Below are 9,763 nucleotides of genomic sequence, written 5' to 3'. Positions count from 1 at the left end.
AATCTTTTTCAAAAACTAATTTCTATCATATCTTTTCAAAAATATCTTCTCATCTTATCTTTTTCAAAAAATTGATTTCAAAATATCTTTTCTAACTTCCTAACTTCTTATCTTTTCAAAATTTGTTTCAACTAACTAACTAAGTTTTTGTTTGTTTCTTAACTTTTTCAAAACTACCTAACTAACTCTCTCTCTCTCTAATTTTCGAAAATATCTTCCCTCTTTTTCAAAAATTTCTTTTTTATTAACTAATTATTTTTATTTTTGACTTTAAAAAAAAAAATAATTCAAAAAAAAATACTAACCTTTTTCAAAAACTATTTTCGAAAATCACTAACTCATTTTCAAAAATTGTTTTCGAAAATTCACTTCCCCCTCTCATCCTCTTCTATTTGTTTATTGATATACTAACATCTTTCCTTCAACTCACCAAAAATCCGAACCCCCTCTCTCTCTGAGTTCAGATTTTCTTTTCTTCTCTTCTTCTACTCACACAGGGATCTCTATACTGTGGTATAAAGGATCTCTATTATTATTATTATTTTTCTGTGCCTTCTTCTTTGTCATATGAGCAGGAGCAAGGATAAGAACATTCTTGTGGAAGCAGATCCAGAACCTGAAAGGACTCTGAAGAGAAAATTAAGAGAAGCTAAAATACAACAATCCAGAGATAACCTTTCAGAAATTTTCGAACAAGCAGAGGAGATGGCAGCCGAAAATAATAATAATGTAAGGAAGATGCTTGGTGACTTTACTGCACCTAATTCCAATTTACGTGGAAGAAGCATCTCCATTCCTGCCATTGGAGCAAACAACTTTGAGCTGAAACCTCAATTAGTTTCTCTGATGCAGCAGAACTGCAAGTTTCATGGACTTCCATCTGAAGATCCTTTTCAGTTCTTAACTGAATTCTTGCAGATATGTGATACTGTTAAGACTAATGGAGTAGATCCTGAAGTCTACAGGCTCATGCTTTTCCCTTTTGCTGTAAGAGACAGAGCTAGATTATGGTGGGAGTCTCAACCCAAAGACAGCCTGAACTCTTGGGATAAGCTGGTCACGGCTTTCTTAGCCAAGTACTTTCCTCCTCAAAAGCTGAGCAAGCTTAGAGCTGATGTTCAAACCTTCAGACAGGAAGAAGGTGAATCCCTCTATGAAGCTTGGAAAAGATACAAACAGTTGACCAAAAAGTGTCCTTCTGACATGCTTTCAGAATGGACCATCCTGGATATATTCTATGATGGTTTATCTGAGCTATCAAAAATGTCACTGGACACTTCTGCAGGTGGATCCATTCACCTAAAGAAAACGCCTGCAGAAGCTCAAGAACTCATTGACATGGTTGCTAATAACCAGTTCATGTACACTTCTGAAAGGAATCCTGTGAGTAATAGGACGCCTATGAAGAAGAGAGTTCTTGAAGTTGATACTCTGAATGCCATATTGGCTCAGAACAAAATATTGACTCAGCAAGTCAATATGATTTCTCAGAGTCTGCATGGAATGCAAGCTGCATCCAACAGTACTCAAGAGGCATCTTCTGAAGAAGAAGCCTATGATCCTGAGAACCCTGCAATAGCAGAGGTAAATTACTTAGGTGAACCTTATGGAAACACCTATAACTCAACATGGAGAAATCATCCAAATTTCTCATGGAAGGATCAAAAGCCCCAACAAGGCTTTAATAATGGTGGAAGGAACAGGTTTAGCAATAGCAAGCCTTTTCCATCATCAACTCAGCAACAGACAGAGAACTCTGAACAAAATGCTTCTAATTTAGCAAATCTAGTCTCTGATCTATCTAAGGCCACTGTAAGTTTCATGAATGAAACAAGGTCTTCCATTAGAAATCTGGAAGCACAAGTGGGCCAGCTGAGTAAAAGGATCACTGAAATCCCTCCTAGTACTCTCCCAAGCAATACAGAAGAGAACCCAAAAGGAGAGTGCAAGGCCATTGACATAAGCGCCATGGCCGAACCTATGAGGAGAGGAGAGGACGTGAATCCCAAGGAGGAAGACCTCCTGGGACGTCCAGTGGTCAATAAGGAGCTTCCCTCTGAGGAACCAAGGGACTCTGAGGCTCATCTAGAGACCATAGAGATCCCATTGAACCTCCTTATGCTCTTCATGAGCTCTGATGAGTATTCCTCTTCTGAAGAGAATGAGGATGTTACTGAAGAGCAAACTGCCAAGTTTCTTGGTGCAATCATGAAGCTGAATGCCAAATTATTTGGCATTGATACTTGGGAAGTTGAACCTCCCTTGTTCATCAATGAACTAAGTGATCTGGATCAACTGACATTGCCTCAGAAGAGACTGGATCCTGGAAAGTTCATAATACCCTGTACCATAGGCACCATGATCTTTAAGGCTCTGTGTGACCTTGGTTCAGGAATAAACCTCATGCCCCTCTCTGTAATAGAGAAACTGGGAATCTATGGGGTGCAAGCTGCTAAAATCTCATTAGAGATGGCAGACAGCTCAAGAAATCAGGCTTATGGACAAGTAGAGGACGTGTTAGTAAAGGTTGAAGGCCTTTACATCCCTGCTGATTTCATAGTCCTGGATACTGGAAAGGAAGAGGATGAATCCATCATCCTAGGAAGACCTTTCCTGGCCACAGCAAGAGCTGTGATTGATGTTGACAGAGGTGAAATATTCCTTCAATGGAATGAGAACTCCCTTGTGTTTAAAACTCAAGGATCTCCCTCTGTAACCATGGAGAGGAAGCAGAAAAAGCTTCTCTCCAAGCAGAGTCAACCAGAGCCCCCACAGTCAAACTCTAAGTTTGGTGTTGGGAGGCCACAACCAAACTCTAAGTTTGGTGTTGAACTCCCATATCCAAACTCTAAGTTTGGTGTTGGAGAGTTTCAACAAAACTCTGCACATCTGTGAGGCTCCATGAGAGCCCACTGTCAAGCTATTGACATTAAAGAAGCGCTTGTTGGGAGGCAACCCAATATTTATCTAACTCTTATTTTTATTGTTTTTCATGTTTTCTTAGGTTAATGATCATGTGGAGTCACAAAATAAGTATAAAAATTGAAAACGGAATCAAAAACAGCAGAAGAAAAATCACACCCTGGAGGAGCATCTGTCTGGCGTTCAGCGCCAGAACAGAGCATGGTTCTGGCGCTGAACGCCCAAAATGGGCAGCTTCTGGGCGCTGAACGCCAGAACAGGCATAGTTCTGGCGTTCAACGCCAAAAATGGCACACAAATGGGCGTTGAACGCCCAAAATGGCCACCAACCTGGCGCTGAACGCCCAGAGTTGGGTACAAAGGCATTTTTACATGCCTAATGGTGCAGGGATGTAAATGCCTTGACACCTCAGGATCTGTGGACCCCACAGGATCCCCACCTACCTCCACTCACTTCTTCTCCCCACTCTCTTTCACACAATCCCATAAACACTCTTCCCTAAAAACCCCTCACCAATCACCTCAATCTCTCTTCCCCACTAAACCTTCACCACTCACATCCACCCACTCTTCCCCATAAACCTACCTCATAAACTCCACCTACCTTCAAAATTCAAAACCAATTTCCCACCCAAACCCACCCATATGGCCGAAACCTTCCCCCCCTTCCCTTCCCTATATAAAGACCTCCATTCTTCACCAAATTCACACAACACACCCCTCTACACTCTCCTTAGCCGAAACCACATCTCCCTCTCCCTCCCCTCCATTTCTTCTTCTTCATCATCTATTCTTTTGTTTATTGCTCGAGGGCGAGCAATATTCTAAGTTTGGTGTGGTAAAAGCATAGCTTTTTTGTTTTTCCATTATCATTGATGGCACCTAAGACCGGAGAATCCTCTAGAAGAGGAAAAGGGAAGACAAAAGCTTCCACATCCGAGTCATGGGAGATGGAAAGGTTCATCTCCAAAGCCCATCAAGACCACTTCTATGATGTTGTGGCCAAGAAAAAGGTGATCCCTGAGGTCCCTTTTAAACTCAAAAGAAATGAGTATCCGGAGATCCGACATGAAATTCAAAGAAGAGGTTGGGAAGTTCTAACAAATCCCATCCAACAAGTCGGCATCCTAATGGTTCAAGAGTTCTATGCCAATGCATGGATCACCAAGAACCATGATCAAAGTAAGAACCCGGATCCAAAGAACTATGTTACAATGGTTCGGGGGAATTACTTAGATTTTAGTCCGGAGAATGTGAGGTTGGCGTTCAACTTGCCATACATGGAAGAGAACGCACGCCCCTACACAAGGAGAGTCAACTTTGATCAAAGGTTGGACCAAGTCCTTATGGACATATGTGTAGAAGGAGCTCAATGGAAGATTGACTCCAAAGGCAAGCCGGTTCAACTAAGAATATTGGACCTCAAGCCTATAGCTAGAGGATGGTTGGAATTTATTCAATGCTCAATCATTCCCACTAGCAACCGGTCTGAAGTTACTATAGACCGGGCCATCATGATCCATAGCATCATGATTGGAGAAGAGGTGGAAGTTCATGAGATTATACCTCAAGAACTCTACAAGGTGGCTGACAAGTCCTCCACCATGGCAAGGTTAGCCTTCCCTCACCTCATTTGCCACCTATGCAATTCAGCTGGGATTGACATAGAGGGAGATATCCTCATCAAAGAGGACAAGCCCATCACTAAGAAAAAGATGGAGCAAGCAAGAGAGCCCAGTCATGGAGCTCAAGAGGCGCAAGAAGCTCATCACCATGAGATTCCGGAAATGCCTCAAATGCACTTTCCTCCACAAAATTATTGGGAGCAAATCAACACCTCCCTAGGAGAATTGAGTTCCAATATGGGACAACTAAGGGTGGAACATCAAGAGCACTCCATCATGCTGCATGAAATAAGAGAAGATCAAAAGGCAATGAGGGAGGAGCAACAAAGACAAGGAAGAGACATAGAAGAGCTCAAGGACATCATTGGTTCCTCAAGAAGGAAACGCCACCATCACTAAGGTGGATTCATTCCTTGTTCTTGCTTTCTCTGTTTTTCGTTTTCTATGTTATGTGCTTATCTATGTTTGTGTCTTCATTACATGATCATTAGTAGTTAGTAACTTTGTCTTAAAGATATGAATGTCCTATGAATCAATCACCTCTCTTAAATGAAAAATGTTTTAATTCAAAAGAACAAGAAGTACATGAGTTTCAAATTTATCCTTGAACTTAGTTTAATTATATTGATGTGGTGATAATGCTTCTTGTTTTCTGAATGTATGCTTGAACAGTGTATATGTCTTTTGAAGTTGTTTAAGAATGTTAAATATGTTGGCTCTTGAAAGAATGATGACTAGGAGACATGTTATTTGATAATCTGAAAAATCATAAAAATGATTCTTGAAGCAAGAAAAAGCAGCAAAGAACAAAGCTTGCAGAAAAAAAAAAAGTAGGCGAAAAAAAATATAGAAAAAAAAAGAAAAAGAAAAAGCAAGCAGAAAAAGCCAATAACCCTTAAAACCAAAAGGCAAGGGCAAATAAAAAGGATCCCAAGGCTTTGAGCATCAGTGGATAGGAGGGCCTAAAGGAATAAAATCCTGGTCTAAGCGGCTAAACCAAGCTGTCCCTAACCATGTGCTTGTGGCGTGTAGGTGTCAAGTGAAAACTTGAGACTGAGTGGTTAAAGTCACGGTCCAAAGCAAAAACAAAGAGTGTGCTTAAGAACCCTGGACACCTCTAATTGGGGACTCTAGCAAAGCTGAGTCACAATCTGAAAAGGTTCACCCAATTATGTGTCTGTGGCATTTATGTATCCGGTGGTAATACTGGAAAACAAAGTGCTTAGGGCCACGGCCAAGACTCATAAAATAGCTGTGTTCAAGAATCATCATACTGAACTAGGAGAGTCAATAACACTATTCGAAATCTGAAGTTCCTATAGATGCCAATCATTCTAAACTTCAATGGATAAAGTGAGATGCCAAAACTATTCAAGAGGCAAAAAGCTATAAGTCCCGCTCATATGATTGAAACTATGTTTCATTGATAGTTTGGAATTTATAGTATATTCTCTTCTTTTTATCCTATTTGATTTTCAGTTGCTTGGGGACAAGCAACAATTTAAGTTTGGTGTTGTGATGAGCGGATAATTTATACGCTTTTTGACATTGTTTTTAGTATGTTTTTAGTAGGATCTAGTTACTTTTAGGGATGTTTTCATTAGTTTTTATGTTAAATTCACATTTCTGGACTTTACTATGAGTTTGTGTATTTTTCTGTGATTTCAGGTATTTTCTGGCTGAAATTGAGGGACTTAAGCAGAAATCAGATTCAGAGGTTGAAAAAGGACTGCTCATGCTGTTGGATTCTGACCTCCCTGCACTCAAAGTGGATTTTCTGGAGCTACAGAACTCGAAATGGCGCGCTTCCAATTGCGTTGGAACGTAGACATCCAGGGCTTTCCAGAAATATATAATAGTCCATACTTTGGCCAAGAATTGACGACGTAAACTGGCGTTCAACGCCAGCCTTATGCCCAAATCTGGCGTCCAGCGCCAAAAAAGGATCCAAAACCAGAGTTGAACGCCCAAAACTGGCACAGAAACTGGCGTTCAACTCCACAAATGGCCTCTACACGTGCAACACTCAGGCTCAGCCCAAACACACACCAAGTGGGCCCCGGAAGTGGATTTATGCATCAATTACTTACTCATGTAAACCCTAGTAGCTAGTTTATTATAAATAGGACCTTTTACTATTGTATTAGGCATCTTTTGATCATCTTAGGATCTTAGGATCATCTTTGAACGCATTGTTCTTAGATCAAGGGGGCTGGCCATCTCGGCCATGCCTGGACCTTCACTTATGTATTTTCATACGGTAGAGTTTCTACACTCCATAGATTAAGGTGTGGAGCTCTGCTGTTTCTCAAAGATTAATGAAAGTACTACTGTTTTCTATTCAATTCATCTTATTTCGCTTCTAAGATATCCATTCGCACCCAAGAATGTGATGAAGGTGATGATTATGTGTGACGCTCATCACCATCTCCCCTACGAACACGTGCCTGACAAACACCTCCGTTCTACATGAAATAAAGCTAGAATGAATATCTCTTAGATCTCCTAACCAGAATCTTCGTGGCGTAAGCTAGAATGATGGCGGCATTCAAGAGAATCCAGAAGGTCTAAACCTTGTCTGTGGTATTCTGAGTAGGATTCAATGATTGAATGACTGTGACGAGCTTCAAACTCGCGAGTGCTGGGCGTTAGTGACAGACGCAAAAGGAGGGTGAATCCTATTCCAGCATGATCGAGAACCGACAGATGAATAGCCGTGCCGTGACAGGGTGCGTGAGCATATCATTCACTGAGAGGAGGGGATGTAGCCACTGACAACGGTGATGCCCTTGCATAAAGCCAGCCATGGAAAGGAGTAAGACTGATTGGATGAAGATAGCAGGAAAGCAGAGGTTCAGAGGAACGAAAAGCATCTCCATTCGCTTATCTGAAATTCCTACCAAGGATTTACATAAGTATCTCTATCCCTATTTTATTATATAATATTCGAAAACAACATTATCACTTCATATCCGCCTGACTGAGATTTACAAGGTGACCATAGCTTGCTTCATACCAACAATCTCCGTGGGATTCGACCCTTACTCATGTAAGGTATTACTTGGACGACCCAGTGCACTTGCTGGTTAGTTGTATCGAAGTTGTGACAGACTGTAAAACTAGATCAGAGTGTCTGGCCTAAAAAGCCATTACCAGAGATCACAATTTCGTGCACCAAAACCCAAAGGGACACAAATACATACAACCTATTCTCCAAAATCCCCTCTAGAAGGAGTCATCACAGTTTGTATTATTTAATGGAGATAAAAGTATCTAAACAAGATATATAAACCAAACAGAGTCCCAAGAACAAAGGATCTTCGCTAATCCAGAAGTCTCCAGCATGCCTCAACGAGAAGCCTCGCGTCCTGCATCTGAAAACCACAAAATCCGCATGGGTGAGAACCAGAGGTCCCCAGTACGGTAACATCTTCCACATATATAATACATAATAATAGAGGAAAGCCGAAGGCAATCCTAGAACTTCCTCCAGGTAATATCAAAGCTTATAAACAAGCTAAACCGTAAGTGGCAACTGACTAAAGATCCTTCATTCTAACTAATACTTCCCTTTCCAATTCCTTCAGACCTCCCAACCACCAGCAGGAGTATAATATAGCAAACACAGTTATATCAGACAAGAGATTTACAAATAGGAACAGATAAGGCATTTAGGCAATTAGCAAGTAATATGCAGTCAATAGGCAATCTCAAACAATTCATGTAGTATGCTTATGATGCATGCCTTTCCCTAGTGGCTGATGATATCATCTGTCGGTTATAGAGCCAACCCGACAAGTCCTGGTAGCTAACCATTGGACTGTCCCTCTGTCGTGCATCCCCAACTCGAGTTATACTCATCATAAACTTGATCATAATCATGATCCATATCCATCACCCTCACTGGTGAATATTTATCCATCACCATCACTGGTGAATATTTATGGGGGCAAGCTCATCCGGGCCTTTCACAGTGCCCGGCCACACTTACGACATTGGGTTAACAGAGCTTCGAGTCTCAACCTGGAGCACATGGTGGCTAGCCATTGCTACTACCCAGGGAAACCCTCATCTCCAATGGTGGAAGTGCAAACTTTCACAATTCATTCAACAGCATATATGCATTTATACTTAGCCATAAACATGGCTCCGCCGCCACACGGCATAATCCAGCCATCCGGCTCATAGTTAAATCCATAACCAGCCAATTCATTAACAATTACGGCCATTTGGCCCATGGCATAACAAGCACTTCCACCGCCATCCTCCACATCTCACATAATCATCTTTGATCCTCATGGATCATTCATTTTTCCCTTGCTTCACTCGCAAGTTACCACATTCACTAGCCCTTTTCCTCATGCTAGGCATATCATAATGATTTAAGACATAAGTGGTGAGATCAGAGGCTTAGAAGTATGAAGTTTGGCTTTTAAAACTCAAAAATCAACTTTGGGATGAAAACAGGGCCACGCGTACGCGCACTCCACGCGCACGCGTGGATGATGCTTTCTCGAAGAACGGCGCATACGCGCCAAGTGCGCTTACGCGCGAGGGGTCATTCTGCTAAAAATTTTCTAAGTTAAAAGCTGCAGAATTCATAGATTCAACCCCCAATCTTCCGACGGTCATAACTCTCTCATTTTAAATCATTTTTCACCCGTTCTTCGAACGGCATGAACATCCCGGATCCAATTTCATTTCTAAATAGATTTGGCACAAATCAAAGATCCGTAGTCCAAGTTATGTCCCGTCAAAGTATGCCCAAAAACCATATTTTCATTCAAAACCACAAAGTGCCATTTTCAAAACAAGCCACTTTCAACTCTTTTCAAAATCAATTAAAACATGCCAATTTCATCCCTTTTCTTTGAAATCAATCAAAGTGTACCAAATTCAACAACAAGCCATCCTCAACTCACGCATTGACATTTTACCAAAATTCTCAAAACTACCTCCAACCATTTTAACACTTCTCAATCAAAAGGCCAAAGGATAAACACAATATTATGTCATACATCCTTCTCATCCCAATTTCTAACAATATCAATTTCCAATCAACCATCATTATACATAATCATCATACTCACCAACAATATGGCACCACCCATCAATTCAACCTCAATCATTCATCAAGCATATATCACAACATGCATTTTCTCACATATCACACAATCAAGGCATCAATATTCATAATCACACATATGATCACATCA

At 41.0% G+C, this 9,763-nt stretch overlaps 1 non-coding gene across 1 annotated transcript; it reads right to left on the bottom strand.

Moving 5' to 3' along the window:
- Nucleotides 1-1,101: 1,101 nt before the first annotated feature.
- Nucleotides 1,102-1,209, bottom strand: LOC148581239 (small nucleolar RNA R71). The gene has a single exon (XR_015899082.1). It is a non-coding gene; the product is annotated as a small nucleolar RNA R71 (small nucleolar RNA).
- Nucleotides 1,210-9,763: the final 8,554 nt, after the last annotated feature.

This window comes from Arachis ipaensis, chromosome B10, assembly GCF_059453495.1.
Source record: "Arachis ipaensis isolate K30076 ecotype BB chromosome B10, ASM5945349v1, whole genome shotgun sequence".
Taxonomy (NCBI): Eukaryota; Viridiplantae; Streptophyta; class Magnoliopsida; order Fabales; family Fabaceae; genus Arachis; species Arachis ipaensis.
This window is presented reverse-complemented; position numbering and strand designations above follow the sequence as displayed.